This window comes from Medicago sativa, chromosome 4, assembly GCF_051527215.1.
Source record: "Medicago sativa cultivar Bolivia chromosome 4, Bolivia_mono, whole genome shotgun sequence".
Taxonomy (NCBI): Eukaryota; Viridiplantae; Streptophyta; class Magnoliopsida; order Fabales; family Fabaceae; genus Medicago; species Medicago sativa.
In genome coordinates this window covers 28675601-28699149 of record NC_140752.1, presented here as the reverse complement: position 1 = coordinate 28699149, position 23549 = coordinate 28675601, and the positions used below count along the sequence as shown (strand labels likewise).

Below are 23549 nucleotides of genomic sequence, written 5' to 3'. Positions count from 1 at the left end.
GGGAGGGTCGGTACTTAACATGTTTGCAATCTCCACATTCTCTCCGTACTCAAAGTCTTCTCTAATATCCTTCTCAAGCTGAACTGCCCTGTTTCTAGTAGCCTCAAAATAACCCTCCATGCGATCTTTAGAGCCACCAAACCTCTTATAAGAACCCGTCGGTTTCCTCTTGTACTGAAGTGCCATCGCAGCAAATTGTTCCGAGAACCGGGGAGGCTCAAGTAACAGCTGAGATGATGCTTCCTCCTGCCAATTTGCTGATGTGTAGATATACTCCGCCAATGCAGGGTGCATAGGTGGGTACTCAGCCTCAGGTGCGCCCTGCACTTCTGGTTGCTCTCCTTGTTCATTCTGGATACCTCCGCCTTCTCGCATCTTCTTCTCATACCCCTCCAATGTGGTGTCCGTAATAGGGTTCTGAGATTTAACAAACACATCCAATGGCTCAGTTTGGACCCCAGCCTTTTCACATAAAAGATTTATCAAACAGCTGTGACCCAATGTCGAACTCTTCGTTCTCACCATTTCCTTAATACTGCGAGAAATCAGCCTTCCAACATTCATCTGCTCATGTTCTGAGAGGAGAACTAACAATATAAACACTCGATTCAATATCATTTGAGCAGCAGCAGAAGTACCTTCAATTGTAGAATTGATGAAAGATGCCCATGCTCTATAGGTTGGCAACAAGTGTGCTGTGTTAATCCTTTGAGGATTGCTGGATGGGGTCTTCCTCCTCCACCCTTGTCCTTCTTTCATTATCCCGACCAGTAGTTCATCCCATTCTTCCTGGGTCTTGGGCCAGTTTGCAGTGGAAATTCGCCGTACCACATCACAGCTTACCGGAACAGGCAACCCCAAGGCAGCGTTGATGTTACCTGCGTCATACACTACCTTCTTCCCCCTCACAATTGCAAGATTTCTATTCTCCTCTTTCGCATAAGCATTTGCGAAAAATTCTAAAGCAATGGACTTATTGCTTGTCTTTGTCACCATGCCAGTCAAGCCTTCCCAACCTTTTTCCCTCAGTGTTGCTTCAAAAGTGGGATGTCCGGTGAGATTGATAACATCAAATGCTCGTTCTCCAACAAACTCCCTCTCCTTAATCTCTTGGTATCTTTCCTCTGCCTTTTCCGTTTTAAAACGTTGGTAAGTGGTTGATTGTGTTGGTTGTGTTTGAGTTGGGGGTTGATTTGGTGGTGGAGGGTTTGATGAGGATGCTTTGGATTGGTTTCGGGTACGTTTTCGTGGTTGAATTTCGGTGTTTTCTGAAGTTCTAGCCATTTGTGTGGGTTGGGGGAAAGAAATTGACTTGTACGGAAGGTGTTTGATGAAATGTGTGAGAGAAGTGTTGAGATTGTTGTGGGTTGTTGATGGTTTGTTTGATGAAGATGATGATTTGTTGGTGGATTAGTGAGAAGAGATGAGAATTTGGTGTAGATTGGGTTTGGTTTAAGGTATTAAGAGCATTTGGGAAAAAATGTGACAGAGCTTCGCTAGGTTGGGGCGAAAATGGAATGACAAGGTGCGGCTTCAGGTTTTATAGGAGAATAGAATCGTAGTACGATGGTTAATATCGTAGTACGATGTGTTTTGTAACCGTTAGGAACACAGAAAATTTTTTGGATCGTAGTACGATGTCCCTGTATCGTACTGCGATATTTCCAGAGACGAGCAGTTTTCTAAAGTTTAAATATCGTAGTACGATATATGATATCGTAGTACGATTTTTATTGCTCGTTTGACTTTTCTTGACTTCACTATCGTAGTACGATTTCTGGATATCGTACTACGATTTTTCCAGAAGGAACCACTTTTGTTGGCTTCTCACATCGTAGTACGATGTGAAATATCGTAGTACGATTCTTTGCTCTGAAAATTTTTCTAAAGCCTCTTTGAAAATATTTGCAGTTGTTCCTTCTGTATCACATTGAAAACATTTTTTTTTATCATGTATATCTACACAGAAAATGAAAAATTACCTGAAACATAATTCAGTGGGTTGCCTCCCACTCAGCGCTCGTTTTCCGTCATTAGCTTGACTTCTGACGACCTTTTAAAGGTCGGTGAGTACCAGGCCCACTCTTTCCTTGGGCAAGTCACCTCCATGATAGGGCTTCAGCCTTTGCCCGTTCACCTTAAAGCTTCTTTCACCATCCGGTGTCATCACCTCCACAGCTCCATTTTGGGACACGTTCTTCACAATAAACGGTCCGGACCACTTGGACTTCAACTTTCCTGGAAACAAATTTAACCTGGAATTGAACAACAACACTGGTTGCCCAGCATAAAACTCCCTAGAAACAAGGTTGCGATCATGATATTTTTTTGTTCTTTCTTTATAAATCGACGCATTCTCATACGCCTGCAACCTCATTTCTTCCAATGCATTTAGTTTAAGAAGTCTTTCCTTACCAGCCAATGTGTGATCAAAGTTTAAAAATTTAATCGCCCAATAGGCCTTGTGTTCCAATTCAACTGGTAAATGACAAGACTTCCCATAAACTAACTGAAATGGTGAGAAACCAATGGAAGTTTTAAACGCAGTTCTGTAAGCCCACAATGCATCATCAAGTTTCTTAGACCAATCTTTTCTAGATGATGCAACCGTTTTCTCTAGGATTTGTTTCAATTGTCTATTAGACACTTCTACCTGCCCACTAGTTTGAGGATGATAGGGAGTAGCAACTTTATGCTTCACATTATATTTCGCAAGAACACTTTCTAAGTATTTATTGCAAAAGTGCTTCCCCCCATCACTGATCAAAACTCTAGGGGTCCCAAACCTAGGAAAAATGTTTTTCTTAAGAAAATTAACGACCGTATGGGCATCATTAGCTATGCATGCTACAGCTTCTACCCACTTGGTCACATAATCCACACAAACAAGGATATAGAGATTAGAGTAGGAGGACGGGAATGGACCCATGAAATCGATGCCCCAACAATCAAATGGTTCAATCTCAAGGATTCCCTTGAGGGGCATCTCATTCCTCCTAGAAATTTTACCTGTTCTCTGACACTTATCGCATTGTTTGACAAACTCGTGGCAATCCTTAAATAAGGTTGGCCACCAAAACCCGCTTTGCAATATCATGGCTGCGGTCCTTTCACCGCTGTGGTGGCCTCCATAAACTGAGCTATGGCAGTGCCACATGATACTGTTCACCTCATCACCTGCAACACATCTACGCAACAAACCATCAGCATTAGTTCTAAATAAGTATGGGTCATCCCACACATAAAAATTTGCCTCCTTGAAGAATTTCTTCTTCTGCTGATATGTAAAATCCTCGGGGATCAAGTTCCTCTGCAAACCATGGCCTTTCAGCTACCACAAATAACTGTTCGTCAGGAAACTCGGCCTGAATGGCCTTCTCTTTCTTAGTAACCGCCTCATTTTCCAAACGGGAGAGGTGGTCAGCCACCACATTCTCCACTCCCTTCTTATCACGGATTTCCAAATCAAACTCTTGTAATAAGAGTATCCATCTCAGCAACCTGGGTTTAGAGTCCCCCTTTGTAAGCAAAAATTACAGGGCTGCATGATCTGTGAAAATAACAACTTTGGATCCAATGAGATACGAGCGAAATTTTTCCAAAGCAAAAATTATAGCAAGCAGTTCTTTTTCAGTAGTTGCATAATTGACTTGATTTTCATTCAGAACTTTACTTGCATAATAGATGGCATGGAAAAATTTCTCATGGCGTTGGCCAAGCAATGCTCCAACCGCGTAATCACTTGCATCACACATGAGTTCAAATGGGAGGTCCCAATTTGGTGCAATGATTACCGACGCAGTGACCAACTTTTTCTTAATTAATGAAAATGACTCCAAACATTCAGCATCAAAAACAAAATCATTTTCTTTAACAAGGAGGTTACAGAGGGGCTTAGCAATTTTTGAAAAATCTTTTATAAATCGCCTATAAAATCCAGCATGCCCCAAAAAACTCCTCACCCCCTTCACATTGATGGGAGGAGGAAGTTTCTCTATAACCTCAATTTTTGCTTGATCAACTTGGATGCCTTTCCCAGAGATTTTATGGCCCAAAACTATACCTTCCGTCACCATAAAGTGACATTTTTCCCAGTTTAAAACAAGGTTAGTTTCAATGCATCTCTTAAGAACAACATCCAAGTGATGTAAACAATCATCAAAAGACTTACCGAAAACAGAAAAATCATCCATAAATACCTCTATGTTCTTCTCCAGCAAGTCTGCAAAGATGGCCAGCATGCACCTTTGGAAAGTGGCTGGTGCATTGCACAATCCAAAGGGCATTCTTCGATAGGCGAACACACCAAATGGGCATGTGAACGCTGTCTTCTCCTGATCTTCCGGCGACACCGCAATCTGGTTGTACCCCGAATATCCATCCAAGAAACAATAGAAGGCCTGTCCAGCCAACCTCTCCAACATCTGGTCCATGAAAGGTAACGGAAAATGGTCCTTCCTAGTAGCCTGATTCAGCCTTCGGTAGTCGATGCACATCCTCCAACCTGTCACCGTCCGAGTGGGAATCAACTCATTCTTTTCGTTTGCCACCACGGTCATCCCTCCTTTCTTGGGTACCACATGCACCGGACTCACCCATGCACTATCTGAAATTGGGTAAATCATGCCTGCATCCAACAACTTAAGGACTTCTTTCTTGACCACCTCTTTCATTGTGGGGTTAAGGCGCCTTTGGGGTTGGACCACCGGTTTATATTCAGCCTCCAAATGAATTTTATGCATACAATAGGCTGGACTGATTCCCTTTAAATCTGATATGTGCCACCCAAGAGCTGCCTTGTTTTCTTTAAGAACTCTCATCAACTTTTCTTCTTCAAGAGAGGATAAGGTGCTACTTATGATAGCTGGATGGCTGGCATCTTCACTTAAAAACACATACTTCAAATGGGATGGGAGTTCCTTCAATTCTGGTGCAGTTGTTTTCTCCTCACATTTTGCTGCTAAAACTTCAAATTTTCTGCTTGAGGATTCAACTTTCAATGCCTTCAATTGCTGCACACACTCATCAACTTCATCATTAGTATTCCTCTCATCAACTTCAATCGAATTTGCCATCACTCTTTCTAATGGTTGCACAGGAGTTTCTTCTTGATTTGTTTCATCAACTAGGCTATCAATCACATTAACCTTATAGCACTGAGGATGATCATTCCTATGCTTCATGGCCTCAAAGATATTAAATACAACTTGTTCATTCTGAAACCGTAGTATCAACTCACCCATTTCAACATCAATCAAGGCTCTTCCCGTTGCTAAGAAGGGTCTTCCCAACAACAAAGGTGTCTCCTCATCTTCCTCCATGTCTAGAATAACAAAATCAGAAGGAAACATCAGCTCATTTACCTTCACCAACACGTCTTCCAACACTCCATAAGGATGAGAAATAGAACGATCGGCTAGTGTGAGGGTCATCTTTGTTGGTTTGGGTTCCCCGCATCCTAACTTTTTCATCATAGAGAGCGGCATCAGATTAATGCTAGCCCCCAAGTCACATAATGCTCTTCCGACATTCACCTTCCCAATAGTGCAAGGAATGGTGAAAGCGCCTGGGTCTTTCAATTTAGGAGGTAGTTTCTTCTGAAGGATGGCACTGCAATTTTCTGATAGGGCGATATTTTCACCATCTCTAGGTTTCCTTCTTCCGGTTAGCAAGTCTTTCATAAACTTGGCATACAACGGCATCTGTTCAATGGCCTCACTAAAAGGGATGTTAACTTGGAGTTGAGATAGCAGCTCCATAAACTTTTTGAATTGACCAGCCTCCTTCTCTTTCTTCTTTGATAGATGCGGATAAGGCAATTTCACATACGGAGGGACAACTTGTTTCTTCTCACCATCTTCAAGGAGCTGGCTCTTCGTCTTCCTCAACATAGACTCCTCATCAATCAACTTCTCACTTTTTTCTCCCTCTTTATTTTTTTCTCCCTCTGAATTTTTCTCTTCATGTTCATTTTCAACTACGCCTTATCATTTTCAACTACTTCTTGTTCATACTCCTCCACCTCAACTGTTTCATTCTTTTTAGTCACCTTTGGGGGTAAAGGTGTCAACACCTTCTTACTTCTCAACTCAATAGCCTTGCAACTCTCATTGTTCTTTGGATTGTCTTGAGTGTTGCCTGAAAATCCTCCCTTAGTGTGCTCAGCCATCTGTTTTGCCATCTGCCCAATTTGAGTTTCAAACATTTTTCGGGCTGCCTCATTATTTTTCCTTTCAGCTTCCTGGCTTGCTTTCATCTCCTCCAAATTGGTTTGAGTCATTTGCATGAATTTAGTCATGGCCTCTTCCCAAGCTGCTGGGGGTCTTTGTTGTTGCTGCGGTTGTTGGCGTTGAGGGTTAGGAAGAAGAGGGTTAAGGGTATTTGTGTTGGAGTAACTCAGGTTAGGATGTTTGGCATATCCAGGATTGTAAGTGTTAGAGTAGGGATTATTTTTTTGATAATTTCCCATGAAATTTGCTTCCTCACTGGATCCCTCTAAGGTACACTCACCATTTGGATGATCTCCTTGGCAAAAATCACACCTTTGTTGCACTTGTTGTACTTGGGCATGTTGGGCTTGTGTTTGTCCCAAGGTTATGGCTTGGACTTGTTTAGACAAGGTTTCCAGGTGTTTGTTCATGGCTGCTTGATTGGCCAAGATAGCAGTGTTGTCACTCACCTCAAACATTCCCCTCTTCTTTTTCTCAGCATCAGCTCGATGCTCATTTTGGGTCATGTTCTCTATCAGGTCTCGGACTTCATGATCAGTTTTGGTTCTCATACTCCCACCTGAAGATGCATCTAAGAACATTCTATGGTTAGCGGTTAACCCTTCGGTAAAGACTTGGAGATAAGATTTTTCATCTAAGCCATGTGCAGGACATCTCTTAAGCAAAAGGTTAAAACGCTCCCAAGCATCATACAAGGTCTCACCCTCCCCTTGTTTAAAGTTGGTTATCTCATGTTTCTTCTCCCAGTATTTTGACATAGGGAAAAATCTCTTAAGGAATTTAAGCTCAAGTTCATCCCACGTTTGAATGGTTCCACTAGGTATGGACAGCAACCAATCTTTGGCTCTACCGGTTAGAGTGAAAGGGAATAATCTAAGCTTCTTTTGGCTCTCAGTGATATGAGCAGGGGGCACACAGAACTGACATGTTTCATGGAAATGGCTCAGGTGCTCATGAGGGCTTTTGTCATCACGCCCATCATATTGGTTCTCCATAAGGTTTTGTTGGACAGAACTCTTAATGTCAAAAGCTACCGGGTTGGCTGGTTGGAAGACATGAGTTAGATGACCACGGTTGGCATCCAATCCATAGTCCCCCATCATAGGTCTTTGTGGTGGTGGCGGTTCTTCCATAATTATGGTTTCCGGTTCAGGTTCAATGTCCTGAATTTCAGCTGATGAAGAACCTTGGCTTGTATTCTCAGCTAGTCTTGCTAACCTAACTGCTCTTCGATTAGCTCTTGCGGCCTTTTTGATCTCCGGATTGAACTGCAAGTCCTCAGGTTGGACTCTACCTCGCATACACAGCAAAAGAATACCTTAGTAGCACTGCACCACAAAAAATCAATAGATATTTTTAAATACAGACAAAAATTTAAATGACAGAAATCTTAACAATTAACGTTGTTGCCTTGTTGAAATTAATCAACAGTCCCCGGCAACGGCGCCAAAAACTTGATACATAATTAGCAAGTGTACTAATCAATATCGGAGTAATAAATAATTCGTATCCTCAGGGACTGTTTTGATTTCTACTAAACAAGAACGTCTATGTTAAGATGTGATTAAATAAGGGGGTTGCCCTAGGCAGTTGGATTTTTAAGTGCAATTTGTAATTTAAAACGAAAGAATATAAAATTGGTTCTTAAAATGTTTAAAGAGATGACTAGGTCAATCGAATCATCTATACATCACCCATTAAGTAACCTGTAATCTTTACTTTACGAATTTCACAAAGTCAACGACAAATTAACAATTTAACTTAGGTCAATCCCTTGATCCTAAGTCCTCTTATCTAATTATAATTCCCTAATCCCTTAGGTGAACCTATAATCGTCAAAGGCTAATTGATTCGTTAATTTCAATGATCACGGTCTAACAACGCTCTATCCCTAGATTGTCCGTTAGAAAGAACAGCATAAATATTTCCGAGATAAACGCTATTGTCAGTAGTCATAAAATCTCTTAAATCAATTATATCTGGTCAGGATCATAAAAGCAAGGAGAACAACATATGCTGAATAAACTAGATTGAAATTCATAAATGTAAAAGTTTCAGGTTACATCAAATGAGCTAGTACAGAGTCATCTCATGACCTAATCACAATAGATCTAGCTACTCATAGCTAAAGCACAAATCACAAATGAAAAAGAAGAATTCATTACATTCAATTGATGACTGACTATGAGTTTTGATGGTTTCCCACCGTCGGCTCAATGCTTCAGACTCCAATTCAAGCTTTTCTCCGTAAAAATTCCGAACCCTTTGCAAAGAGAACATTCTGGCTTTTATAGAAAAATTGTAACACGCCAAAATCGTACTACGATGCTGGTAGATCGTAGTACGATGCCTCATTAAACCCAGATCATCAATCAACGCTCCTTGATATCGTAGTACGATGAAAACACATCGCACTACGATTTTTCCAGTAACTTCAGCCTTCCAAAATGCCTTCAAATCGTAGTACGATGCTACAGATCGTAGTACGATGGTTTATGTACTTGTGCACTTAAATTTTCACCTCTCTGTGGCTCATAACTCATGCAAATCACCTGAACTTAACTGAAAGTACATAGAAATCAAAGCAAAAGTGCTATATGACCTAGTGTCATCAATCGTGCCAAAAGGTGGCCGGTGAACTAATCAAGCACAAGTGTGAATCCTCCAGGAATGTAAGGCATGTTAAGAAAGAACGTTCCGACAAATTCGAGTATGATGTTAGTGATACTTCATGTATCTGTAAGTGAAGAGGTTGGATATATATATATATATATATATATATATATATATATATATATATATTCTGGAACGTAAGTACAAGACTACAAGTTAAGGATAAGTCGATATGTGTTGATGGAGTTAGTAAGCTCTCATGAATTGAGATATGAGAACGGAAGATCAAGATTTATATGTTCAGCGAGAATAAGGTTCTAATATTGAATGAAGTTGAGCACATGTATGTTGGATGAAGTTGAAGTCTTATGTGGAATTTTTATGTCAAGTGATATGATGAACAAGACAATGGTTTCTAATGTGCCGTGAATTGAATTGATTGGTGTTAATGCTTGTCGTGCAACAGTTATGAAATTATTTTTTTATGATGACCAGAATGAATGATGTGCATCAGATTACTTGAGAAAATGATATTTTTATGTGAAGTATGTTTTCTTGAAAACTAATTTTTAGAAAATACGCCAATAGCGAAACTGGGGCGAAAATTTTCAGTTTTTCCAAAAACTGTCATTTCGTCTCTAGGGCCTTAGTAGCTATTGGGGGTTGTTTTTACAATCTTTTAGGTAACCAGCACTCTCTATAACATCAAGTATTGAATGCACATCACATCCTATGATTTCTAAGGAAGAAAATGCATGGACAACTATTAACGGAATCAATCCGGTTCAAGGTAACATTAGAAGTTAACGTAGCAAGAGCTGACGAAGAGCTTGGGTCAGAAGTTTTAAAGTTCCAGCATATGACTGGATAAAGGGAATGCACATGCATGAGATGAAAGGTAAGTGGTAAAGGATTATGCAGAGTCACAAGATTTTCAGATTCAATGAAGTTATGAGTATTCCCTGGATCTATGTTTTGCTTGATTGACTTGTTAAGGCTCGTCATGATGATGAATTCTAAAGTTTTTCAGAATTTTGAAAATGAATACATGCATATGGGTGATTGGAGATGGCGTTCTGGGATTTAAAAGAAATTTTGCAGGTACCGGTTGTTACGACTCACGTAGAGTGGGCTAAACTCACCGGAACTAAGGTTTGATGGCACAATTGTAGCTTATTCCGTGATTTTTGATGCAACGACTGGGGCCAAACTTATTACGTTTTTATATAAATAGAAATCGTCAACTCCAATGACCCGTATGTTAGATTAAAATGTTTACTTAAAGAAAGAAATTAACGAGCAAGCATTCGTTTGATTACGCAAAACATAGTACGCGAGAATACAAGAATACAATGAAGTATGATCAAGAAAAGTATGTATGAATTTATGATAAGTCTACTATGGGAATCCTATGGGAATTCAAGATTTCTCATAAACAAGTTTATGTATGATAAGTGTATGTTATGAGGTGAACTCAACTAGTGAGAAAGTAAGGTCTATTCCCAAGTAAAGTAATATGGTAATTCGACAAGTCTACCGCGAGATCCAATCTTGCAAGGTATTGTGAGGTGCATGTTTATGGCAAAGTTCGCCACATGAAAGGTTTTGAGGAAGAGTTCAAGAAGATGATACTCATATGTGAAGTTTTAGTTGTCTTAATGGATTATAGTATTGGTTAAGGCCAACTGGTGGGAATCAGAGTGGCGCAACGAAAGTTAAATTGACATAGTTGTTAATAGTAATCATGGAACATGGACTAAGATAGTAAAAGCCTTCGTTAGAGCATTATGGGACAAGCGAGAAGTTCTCGAAATGTTAAGTAAGAAAGGAGACTTATGTAGTCAGTCATGAAAAGGGTTAAGGTATGTGGATGTGTCTTCATCTAAGTAAGATAGGAAAGGCTAGAGTCACCATAAATGAAGAGTATGTGCTATGATAAGAGAAATACATGTAAAAGTCGAGAGGTTTCTTTTTGTGACTCAAAGTAATGATTGAATTATCAAGTGTGAAGCTGGTATTTAAAGAAGAAGTGTTATGTAGGATAAGGTAACAATATGTGATCGTAACCGGACACGATGTTTTGAATATTCAAGTTTATTGTTCTTAGAACGAGGAAATGAGATAATGTTATGAGGGTCAAGGATCCTATATGATTTATGTTATGCAAGTATGTGAGTCTCCAAGGTATGTATGTAAGTCAAGAAAGAATAATATAGGAGTTACTTTTGAAGTTCAAGAATTTCATTATGGATGGAGATATAAACCATGAGTTATGCACGAGGAAGTGCATACTCTCCTATGTCAAACTTGTTAAATGATCACGATACTTGCTATGAAGATTTTGAACTATGATTTATAACTTTTAAAGTTAAAACGGGTAGTAAGGGACTTTGGGGCGATGATTATTTTAAAAACATGATTTCATATTTTCTTTTGAGTTATACAATTATTCGTTCCAAGGACCCAAATACTCAAGGTTTAGAAAATTTCCTTAATCAAGATGTTAGAACAAGTATTGCTATTATCTAACAAGGTGCGACACTTGAGAGTATGTAGGACACTATGTAAGGTAAGATTTGATGAAGTAAACAACAGTTTTTTTTTGAAAAGTCTTATGAGACGCACGAGTATATGCTAAGAGTATTCGAATGTAAGTGGCCTAAGTCGGAAATTTTGAGAACATACGAGCAACAATACTGGTTGTCAGATGAGAGATGTATCGGAGTGTATAAATTATGCTTCTCTATGACAAGTTATATGAGTTACCATGAATTCGAATGCTAAGAGAATGGTTATGAGATCAGAAGGTTTAATAAGACTCTAAAAAGAGACAAGAGATTCGTGGAATCGTCAAGATAAGTAATGTGTAAAAGAGGAGTATGTCTCAAGGTGCTATGAGGAGAATTATGTTTTAACTATGTATATGTATAATAAGATGTTTTATGTTGCAATAAGCACTACAAGGCAAACCTGGTATCCGATAGGATTCCAGTTAAAAAAAGCAAATCCTGAGTGTTTATGTTAAGATACCTTTATGAATGGTTTATGTTAAGTGGGTAAGTTCCAAGTCATGATATACAAAGAAAGCTTTAAGTTTGAGTGATAATAAGATCAAGAAGGCTATGTTCAGTTATATGCGGGTTAAGAAACATTATGAGGACATGATGCGATGAACCCTTTGGTTATGTATGAATGGAAAATGTTTGGCTCAGACCATAGATGGTAAGTTTTTGTCATGACGATTAGTAGTCGATCTCTAAATTTCGAGGACGAAATTTTTTTAAGGGGGGTAGAATGTAATATCCCGCTCGTCAGCTAATGGAATTTTATCGGCTAAATGTATCAGAACGTTATCAGTCGATCGTGCCAGAGGATTAATGTTGCGGAAATAAAGTTTGAAGGAAACATTAATTAAGAGATGTCAGTTTAATACGACTTATGCATTAGTGTCAAGCTAGACGCGATTAAGACTAAGGGTATTATGGACTTTTGAGTTTGAGGAGTATATAAGTAAATTTGGACCCAAAATCTTCATTATTTCCTTTGTCTTTCTCACTCTAGGTTAGAACAATTTTCTTGTGCTCTCTCCTCTCTCTAAGAACCGATCCTCCTTCTTCTTTGGGAGTAAACCAAAGTTCAAAATCTTACAAGCAAGAGAACAAGCAAGCTTTGGGTGTGTAGGAACAAGTCTCATCATCTTGTTTTTCCTTTTCTTCAATAGTAGAGATTTTAGGGTTTGGTGTAGAGCTTGAGGAAACTTGAAGTTCACTTCATTTGTGCAAGGTGAGTTCCATAGATAGATATTCTACCCTTGGGTTTACTCAATCTTGTGTAGTAAAACATGATTTAATGTGAGTTTAGCTTATATGAAAATTTAGTACCCCAAAGTAAATCTTGTTGATTATATGTTAATATTGCCATGAGATGTCTTAAATTAAGTCCATACATGTTGTTGGATGAGTTTGGTGCATTACAGGGTCTAATTGGACGAATTTTGGGTCGAAAATGGCGAAAACCCGCAGCCGAAACATTCGAAAACTCAAGCTTCGGAGCGCTGCGCCTGTACAAGGGCGCTAGGTGCCCACACACAGGGAGCTAGCGTTAGGCGCCCTACTCCTGGCGCCAGGCGCCCCAGACAGGACAACGTTCGCGTTGTTCTGCGTTCGGGTGCTTGGGGGCAGTCGTGTGGGGGTCCGTAGCGATCGTTTCGACGTGTTCTTTTGCTGTTTTCACTTATCTTTCTACTGGAACAAGTTTGGCTTTATCAAATCATGGAATTTATAAACGGCTTGAAACTTGGGTTTATGGCATTTTCGGTCTTTAGAAATTATTGAAAATTTGCACACATCGTCAATTGATCCTTGCATCATTAATCGTGGGAATCTTAGCATGTAACATAAGGATGGCTCAAGAGAGTTTAAGCATGATGGGGTAGCAATGAACTAAGAAAGGGAATGTATGTAGAGCCTCGGCTTAGCTAGTCGAGAACTAGAAAATAGCAAGAATCCCTAGAATGATAAGACGCGAAGTGTAATCTCTTCGCACATGAGCTAGAATGGCTTAGCAAATATGTAAGTTGTGGATTGATAGGTTAGACCCCTCCACTATGTTAAGTATGAATAAGTATAAGTTATCGCCAATCGAATCGACTAAGGTTCCGAGGTAAATAGGCGAATATGTATATGTTTAACTTATATGCACGACAAGACCATGATTTAATATGTGTAGGTGACATGTCTCTTGATATCCACATCAAGGGGATACAAGGGGTTCTCGTAATGAGAACGATTTAAGCTGCAAGGGACCCGCATGTCACTGAGTAACAAGACGTAGGTGCTCGTGTCTCTTGTTATCCACGCCAGTGGGATACGGGAGGTTCTCGACCTAAGGGGAACGGTTTAAGCCGCAAGGGACCCGCACGACACCGAGGGAGTCCGATGTACGTACATCGGTCATGTATGGGATTGATCTCGGGGTTACTCCACCCGGGACTATCCATAAAAATGAATCAAGATAATAACTGTTTGTTCAACGCTAACCAATTAATGAACTTAGACACGATTATGTTTATTATGATTATGATTATGTTATGTTTATGCTCATGATCGAGCCCATGTATGATTATGTATAAGAACAAGAACAAGAGCATGATATGCTATTAGACGAGAGCTAGATATGTATAGGACAAGTAAAGAAAGATATGCCGTGACGACCTTAGGTTTCCCCAATCGTCCGGTTTAGAATCATGTCATGAATATGCTATGTTATTTATGTTTAGGCCATGTTACGTAAAGCGTATGCTTGGCAATGCGGTTTAGGTTCCCTTAACCGCCATGACATGTATAGATGAGAAACCTATAACAAGTTAAGATATGATTATGACGGCTCTAGTATGCACTACCGTCTAAGCATGCAAGTCCCCACACACGTATAATCAACCGTCAGGTTGTAATGTAGACACGTGGTGACCGTAGGTTTCCCCTTGAGGTTGCCTATAGCCTAGGATTTAGGGGAACTCACTGAGACATTATGTCTCATCCCAATCCTTATTTGTTTCAGATAAGCAGGATGTTTATGCATGTTCGGAGCCGGATGGATATTACTTCAAGGGTTCGTTCGTAAAGCTGCAGGACGTTATGGACATCAAGGATGTATTTTTATGTATGGATGAGTTGTGTTGTATTATTATTCATACGAACGTAACTTGATGTAAATATTATTCATTTGAAGTTTTTAATTGTTGTATATTTTAATGTATCCAGTACTAATATTAACGCACGTGCTAGACTTTCTAGACACGTCTGGTATGGGTGTTACAATGGCAGTTCAAGAGGAAGGCAACTCTGAAGCTTCAGAAGAGTTTCTATCTTTTTCTTGATTTTCTAGGGTATGTTTTTATCTTTAGTAATTTGTTTTTAGTTACCATGTGTAACTAATTCTTTTTAGGTTAGAGCTCTAAGATGAACCTCTATTTTTATTTTTTTTTGTTGGATATTTATTTATTTTAATGTCGTTTTTTATTTTATTTATCTTTTGTTCGCTACTAAGTTTTATTAGGAAATTCCTTAGTTTATTTCTGTAGTTGGTGCAACCCTAGATTAGATACTTAGGTTGTGACAGAGCCTAATATTGATATTACTATTTTGATGCTTATATCTTGATTTTTATTTCTTGCTACTAATATTTATCTATTTAGGAAGTAATTAGTTAGTAACTAGCGAAAGATACCGAAAGCGAGTTGACCATAGTAGTAAGTACTTAGGAGGTGACATTACTAATACTGAGTAAAATCTGCTGAACCTAGAAGGTAACTAGTTAGTGATTAAGGAAACAAGTACCTACTTGAAGGAAATAATTCATAGCCTAATAGAACCTCTTAAATCCTTAGTAAGGCGAGACAGGGTTTCCCGTTTGTAGAACTACTAATTAGTGCGAGAGATAGTGTGCTATGAGTGTCTTAAGATTCATAGATGGATAGACCTATAAGAACCTTGGCCTTTATTGCCTTGGGAAATCTTGTAAAGCCAATATAAAGTCTATGCTTTCAATTACCTTAGAGACGGTAAGACCCCACACGTAAGGATCACCGTGTGATCAACAAGTTTAATCAGACTTCGGAGGGATAGACCTAGATAACCGAGATTTATAGACCCCACACATAAGGATCACTGTGTGATCAACATGTGCAATTTCCAACCTTCTAGATTAGCCACGTCCCAACAGCCTCATCACTTGTATAGTCTACCTAAGATAAATAAACGTGACATCACTGTTATTTAATATCCAACAATATAAATAGAGGGGATTCGAAGAATCCTAACCGCTGCTTACTTTTTTTGCAACCAAAAACAGGTAAACTTGCTCTGTTGCAAACAGATAAAAATTTCAACTCTCTAAACCTTAACTTTTATTATATCTCCAACTTAAAAATAACTAACACGATTTGTTTGGACTAAACGACAGTCCCTGTGGATACGATACTCTACTTATCACTTTATTACTTGGTAAACGATTTGATACACTTGCCTAATCCGCACATCACCTAGCATTGGTATTAACGTGTTGATGTCGTAAAACAATGATGAAATATTATGAGTATGATTGTAAAAGATGACCAACGATGCTAAGACTTTTGTATCTATTCATTTATTCAAATTTAATGTCATGATGAATATTCTCATCCCTTTGCTGTTGTGTTTTATGGTGACTGTACTCTTGCGGTACAAATACTCAGGTTGAAGAAGACTAGTTATGGGACGACTTAGAAGGTGGCGATGAAAATATTTTCCGTCTATTCCCTTTTATATTAGTAGATGAATAAACATGCATACAAAACGATGCTCTGGTATGTAACACTAAGGTTGGTCTTTAACATTGAAATTTATTTCCTTTTGAGTTAGAATCTTATGGAACTCTTGTTATTTTATCATTGATGTTGAAGACATGAATATTCTATTGTTGAATCTTATGTTGATTAATTTCAACAAGGCAACAACGTTAATTGTTAAGATCAAAAACTTGATACATAATTAGCAAGTGTACTAATCAATATCGGAGTAATAAATAATTCGTATCCTCAGGGACTGTTTTGATTTCTACTAAACAAGAACGTCTATGTTAAGATGTGATTAAATAAGGGGGTTGCCCTAGGCAGTTGGATTTTTAAGTGCAATTTGTAATTTAAAACGAAAGAATATAAAATTGGTTCTTAAAATGTTTAAAGAGATGACTAGGTCAATCGAATCATCTATACATCACCCATTAAGTAACCTGTAATCTTTACTTTACGAATTTCACAAAGTCAACGACAAATTAACAATTTAACTTAGGTCAATCCCTTGATCCTAAGTCCTCTTATCTAATTATAATTCCCTAATCCCTTAGGTGAACCTATAATCGTCAAAGGCTAATTGATTCGTTAATTTCAATGATCACGGTCTAACAACGCTCTATCCCTAGATTGTCCGTTAGAAAGAACAGCATAAATATTTCCGAGATAAACGCTATTGTCAGTAGTCATAAAATCTCTTAAATCAATTATATCTGGTCAGGATCATAAAAGCAAGGAGAACAACATATGCTGAATAAACTAGATTGAAATTCATAAATGTAAAAGTTTCAGGTTACATCAAATGAGCTAGTACAGAGTCATCTCATGACCTAATCACAATAGATCTAGCTACTCATAGCTAAAGCACAAATCACAAATGAAAAAGAAGAATTCATTACATTCAATTGATGACTGACTATGAGTTTTGATGGTTTCCCACCGTCGGCTCAATGCTTCAGACTCCAATTCAAGCTTTTCTCCGTAAAAATTCCGAACCCTTTGCAAAGAGAACATTCTGGCTTTTATAGAAAAATTGTAACACGCCAAAATCGTACTACGATGCTGGTAGATCGTAGTACGATGCCTCATTAAACCCAGATCATCAATCAACGCTCCTTGATATCGTAGTACGATGAAAACACATCGCACTACGATTTTTCCAGTAACTTCAGCCTTCCAAAATGCCTTCAAATCGTAGTACGATGCTACAGATCGTAGTACGATGGTTTATGTACTTGTGCACTTAAATTTTCACCTCTCTGTGGCTCATAACTCATGCAAATCACCTGAACTTAACTGAAAGTACATAGAAATCAAAGCAAAAGTGCTATATGACCTAGTGTCATCACAACCCCAAACTTGCATCGTTACTTGTCCTCAAGGAACTTACTTTATAAATGGATTTTAACAGTAAAATAGCACCTACCTCATCAATGGTAAATCAAAAGTTCATCTTCCAGTCAGCAATAGTGGGCTAACTTGCTTGCCAAATCCTTCACTCCACAACTTCACGCAACATCATTGAAAGGGTTCACACAGTCGACAAACTAATCACTATATTACCGAAACTTGGAAACCTTCTGAACATCAATCAAAGTCACATTGCCATACACACATTTAAGGACTTTTAGGGTGTAACGGGGCTAAGGTCAAAGGTGGGATAATTTGGGAAGTAGGCTTAAACATGACGCTTTGGAGTTAGACACTTCCTACTTATTTTGACTGTTCACCCCCACTTCAACACCATATGCACAAATTTAAGGGTTAGAGAACACCATATGATTCAAATCACTACATTTACAAGAAACGTCTCAATTTATTTTACAAAAGAACTTCTCTTTTTTTTTGAGTTGATTTTTTGTATCAACTTGATTGACATTTTTTTTTTGTATATATATGAGAGACATTAAATTTGAAACATTTGTGATCATAAACTCATGTTCTCTGTAACCCTCACCCCAAACTTAAATTGTTGCTATCCCATGAGCAACCCCAAACTTAGAATCAAAACCACATCACAATTTGCCTAACTCCAACATAACATTGGGATAAAATCCTATGGTCTCTAGGCTTAAAAACATGGTTCGTCACCGAAACAACGGGGTCTAACCTACTGGCTCAAAATTGGCTTAAAAATGGGAAAAATTACATTCAACAGGTAGGCTTGAAAGGCTCAAGGTACAAACACTTTGCCTTAGTGTGTAAGCAACATTATCCAATCGACATAAAGAACATCCGCAAGTCTCAGAAATAGCATCAGTATGGAACACTCATATTTGGTGAAAATTGAAAAATAAAAGTTTTGGCTGTGGAACTTACTGGTTGAGGTTTATGGAAGTTGTTTCACATTGCCGTACACTTCAACCGAGACCTTCGTGCAAGCTCTTCCTCCTTGAACTTTTGATATACCATGGATGAATAAATGCTACTAAACTGGTAAAATTCAAAAACAAAGCAAATTCGTTAATAACAAACAAACGCAGATGCAATTACAAAAGAGGGTATACAGAATTAATACACTAGCAGTAGTCACAACACACAGTTTTTTATTGTGCAAAAACAACGAAAACAAAAATGTAAAGCTAATAAACTACTGCTTTGTGAGTCTGGAGTCAACCCTCCTCCTCATCCATCTGGTCTTGCTGATCGTCTCCAGACAAGTCGGGAGGGTCGGTACTTAACATGTTTGCAATCTCCACATTCTCTCCGTACTCAAAGTCTTCTCTAATATCCTTCTCAAGCTGAACTGCCCTGTTTCTAGTAGCCTCAAAATAACCCTCCATGCGATCTTTAGAGCCACCAAACCTCTTATAAGAACCCGTCGGTTTCCTCTTGTACTGAAGTGCCATCGCAGCAAATTGTTCCGAGAACCGGGGAGGCTCAAGTAACAGCTGAGATGATGCTTCCTCCTGCCAATTTGCTGATGTGTAGATATACTCCGCCAATGCAGGGTGCATAGGTGGGTACTCAGCCTCAGGTGCGCCCTGCACTTCTGGTTGCTCTCCTTGTTCATTCTGGATACCTCCGCCTTCTCGCATCTTCTTCTCATACCCCTCCAATGTGGTGTCCGTAATAGGGTTCTGAGATTTAACAAACACATCCAATGGCTCAGTTTGGACCCCAGCCTTTTCACATAAAAGATTTATCAAACAGCTGTGACCCAATGTCGAACTCTTCGTTCTCACCATTTCCTTAATACTGCGAGAAATCAGCCTTCCAACATTCATCTGCTCATGTTCTGAGAGGAGAACTAACAATATAAACACTCGATTCAATATCATTTGAGCAGCAGCAGAAGTACCTTCAATTGTAGAATTGATGAAAGATGCCCATGCTCTATAGGTTGGCAACAAGTGTGCTGTGTTAATCCTTTGAGGATTGCTGGATGGGGTCTTCCTCCTCCACCCTTGTCCTTCTTTCATTATCCCGACCAGTAGTTCATCCCATTCTTCCTGGGTCTTGGGCCAGTTTGCAGTGGAAATTCGCCGTACCACATCACAGCTTACCGGAACAGGCAACCCCAAGGCAGCGTTGATGTTACCTGCGTCATACACTACCTTCTTCCCCCTCACAATTGCAAGATTTCTATTCTCCTCTTTCGCATAAGCATTTGCGAAAAATTCTAAAGCAATGGACTTATTGCTTGTCTTTGTCACCATGCCAGTCAAGCCTTCCCAACCTTTTTCCCTCAGTGTTGCTTCAAAAGTGGGATGTCCGGTGAGATTGATAACATCAAATGCTCGTTCTCCAACAAAATCCCTCTCCTTAATCTCTTGGTATCTTTCCTCTGCCTTTTCCGTTTTAAAACGTTGGTAAGTGGTTGATTGTGTTGGTTGTGTTTGAGTTGGGGGTTGATTTGGTGGTGGAGGGTTTGATGAGGATGCTTTGGATTGGTTTCGGGTACGTTTTCGTGGTTGAATTTCGGTGTTTTCTGAAGTTCTAGCCATTTGTGTGGGTTGGGGGAAAGAAATTGACTTGTACGGAAGGTGTTTGATGAAATGTGTGAGAGAAGTGTTGAGATTGTTGTGGGTTGTTGATGGTTTGTTTGATGAAGATGATGATTTGTTGGTGGATTAGTGAGAAGAGATGAGAATTTGGTGTAGATTGGGTTTGGTTTAAGGTATTAAGAGCATTTGGGAAAAAATGTGACAGAGCTTCGCTAGGTTGGGGCGAAAATGGAATGACAAGGTGCGGCTTCAGGTTTTATAGGAGAATAGAATCGTAGTACGATGGTTAATATCGTAGTACGATGTGTTTTGTAACCGTTAGGAACACAGAAAATTTTTTGGATCGTAGTACGATGTCCCTGTATCGTACTGCGATATTTCCAGAGACGAGCAGTTTTCTAAAGTTTAAATATCGTAGTACGATATATGATATCGTAGTACGATTTTTATTGCTCGTTTGACTTTTCTTGACTTCACTATCGTAGTACGATTTCTGGATATCGTACTACGATTTTTCCAGAAGGAACCACTTTTGTTGGCTTCTCACATCGTAGTACGATGTGAAATATCGTAGTACGATTCTTTGCTCTGAAAATTTTTCTAAAGCCTCTTTGAAAATATTTGCAGTTGTTCCTTCTGTATCACATTGAAAACATTTTTTTTTATCATGTATATCTACACAGAAAATGAAAAATTACCTGAAACATAATTCAGTGGGTTGCCTCCCACTCAGCGCTCGTTTTCCGTCATTAGCTTGACTTCTGACGACCTTTTAAAGGTCGGTGAGTACCAGGCCCACTCTTTCCTTGGGCAAGTCACCTCCATGATAGGGCTTCAGCCTTTGCCCGTTCACCTTAAAGCTTCTTTCACCATCCGGTGTCATCACCTCCACAGCTCCATTTTGGGACACGTTCTTCACAATAAACGGTCCGGACCACTTGGACTTCAACTTTCCTGGAAACAAATTTAACCTGGAATTGAACAACAACACTGGTTGCCCAGCATAAAACTCCCTAGAAACAAGGTTGCGATCATGATATTTTTTTGTTCTTTCTTTATAAATCGACGCATTCTCATACGCCTGCAACCTCATTTCTTCCAATGCATTTAGTTTAAGAAGTCTTTCCTTACCAGCCAATGTGTGATCAAAGTTTAAAAATTTAATCGCCCAATAGGCCTTGTGTTCCAATTCAACTGGTAAATGACAAGACTTCCCATAAACTAACTGAAATGGTGAGAAACCAATGGAAGTTTTAAACGCAGTTCTGTAAGCCCACAATGCATCATCAAGTTTCTTAGACCAATCTTTTCTAGATGATGCAACCGTTTTCTCTAGGATTTGTTTCAATTGTCTATTAGACACTTCTACCTGCCCACTAGTTTGAGGATGATAGGGAGTAGCAACTTTATGCTTCACATTATATTTCGCAAGAACACTTTCTAAGTATTTATTGCAAAAGTGCTTCCCCCCATCACTGATCAAAACTCTAGGGGTCCCAAACCTAGGAAAAATGTTTTTCTTAAGAAAATTAACGACCGTATGGGCATCATTAGCTATGCATGCTACAGCTTCTACCCACTTGGTCACATAATCCACACAAACAAGGATATAGAGATTAGAGTAGGAGGACGGGAATGGACCCATGAAATCGATGCCCCAACAATCAAATGGTTCAATCTCAAGGATTCCCTTGAGGGGCATCTCATTCCTCCTAGAAATTTTACCTGTTCTCTGACACTTATCGCATTGTTTGACAAACTCGTGGCAATCCTTAAATAAGGTTGGCCACCAAAACCCGCTTTGCAATATCATGGCTGCGGTCCTTTCACCGCTGTGGTGGCCTCCATAAACTGAGCTATGGCAGTGCCACATGATACTGTTCACCTCATCACCTGCAACACATCTACGCAACAAACCATCAGCATTAGTTCTAAATAAGTATGGGTCATCCCACACATAAAAATTTGCCTCCTTGAAGAATTTCTTCTTCTGCTGATATGTAAAATCCTCGGGGATCAAGTTCCTCTGCAAACCATGGCCTTTCAGCTACCACAAATAACTGTTCGTCAGGAAACTCGGCCTGAATGGCCTTCTCTTTCTTAGTAACCGCCTCATTTTCCAAACGGGAGAGGTGGTCAGCCACCACATTCTCCACTCCCTTCTTATCACGGATTTCCAAATCAAACTCTTGTAATAAGAGTATCCATCTCAGCAACCTGGGTTTAGAGTCCCCCTTTGTAAGCAAAAATTACAGGGCTGCATGATCTGTGAAAATAACAACTTTGGATCCAATGAGATACGAGCGAAATTTTTCCAAAGCAAAAATTATAGCAAGCAGTTCTTTTTCAGTAGTTGCATAATTGACTTGATTTTCATTCAGAACTTTACTTGCATAATAGATGGCATGGAAAAATTTCTCATGGCGTTGGCCAAGCACTGCTCCAACCGCGTAATCACTTGCATCACACATGAGTTCAAATGGGAGGTCCCAATTTGGTGCAATGATTACCGACGCAGTGACCAACTTTTTCTTAATTAATGAAAATGACTCCAAACATTCAGCATCAAAAACAAAATCATTTTCTTTAACAAGGAGGTTACAGAGGGGCTTAGCAATTTTTGAAAAATCTTTTATAAATCGCCTATAAAATCCAGCATGCCCCAAAAAACTCCTCACCCCCTTCACATTGATGGGAGGAGGAAGTTTCTCTATAACCTCAATTTTTGCTTGATCAACTTGGATGCCTTTCCCAGAGATTTTATGGCCCAAAACTATACCTTCCGTCACCATAAAGTGACATTTTTCCCAGTTTAAAACAAGGTTAGTTTCAATGCATCTCTTAAGAACAACATCCAAGTGATGTAAACAATCATCAAAAGACTTACCGAAAACAGAAAAATCATCCATAAATACCTCTATGTTCTTCTCCAGCAAGTCTGCAAAGATGGCCAGCATGCACCTTTGGAAAGTGGCTGGTGCATTGCACAATCCAAAGGGCATTCTTCGATAGGCGAACACACCAAATGGGCATGTGAACGCTGTCTTCTCCTGATCTTCCGGCGACACCGCAATCTGGTTGTACCCCGAATATCCATCCAAGAAACAATAGAAGGCCTGTCCAGCCAACCTCTCCAGCATCTGGTCCATGAAAGGTAACAGAAAATGGTCCTTCCTAGTAGCCTGATTCAGCCTTCGGTAGTCGATGCACATCCTCCAACCTGTCACCGTCCGAGTGGGAATCAACTCATTCTTTTCGTTTGCCACCACGGTCATCCCTCCTTTCTTGGGTACCACATGCACCGGACTCACCCATGCACTATCTGAAATTGGGTAAATCATGCCTGCATCCAATAACTTAAGGACTTCTTTCTTGACCACCTCTTTCATTGTGGGGTTAAGGCGCCTTTGGGGTTGGACCACCGGTTTA

The 23549-nt window shown here is 39.4% G+C and overlaps 1 long non-coding RNA gene and 1 other non-coding gene across 2 annotated transcripts; both read left to right on the top strand.

The window, feature by feature from the left end:
• The first annotated feature begins 6866 nt into the window (after positions 1 to 6866).
• On the top strand, positions 6867 to 6973 carry LOC146927526 (small nucleolar RNA R71). Its single transcript, XR_015009187.1, has one exon. It is a non-coding gene; the product is annotated as a small nucleolar RNA R71 (small nucleolar RNA).
• Positions 6974 to 12327: 5354 nt separating this feature from the next.
• On the top strand, positions 12328 to 14621 carry LOC146927525 (uncharacterized). Its single transcript, XR_015008202.1, has 2 exons — positions 12328 to 12626; positions 14403 to 14621. It is a non-coding gene; the product is annotated as an uncharacterized LOC146927525 (long non-coding RNA).
• The last annotated feature ends 8928 nt before the right edge of the window (positions 14622 to 23549 follow it).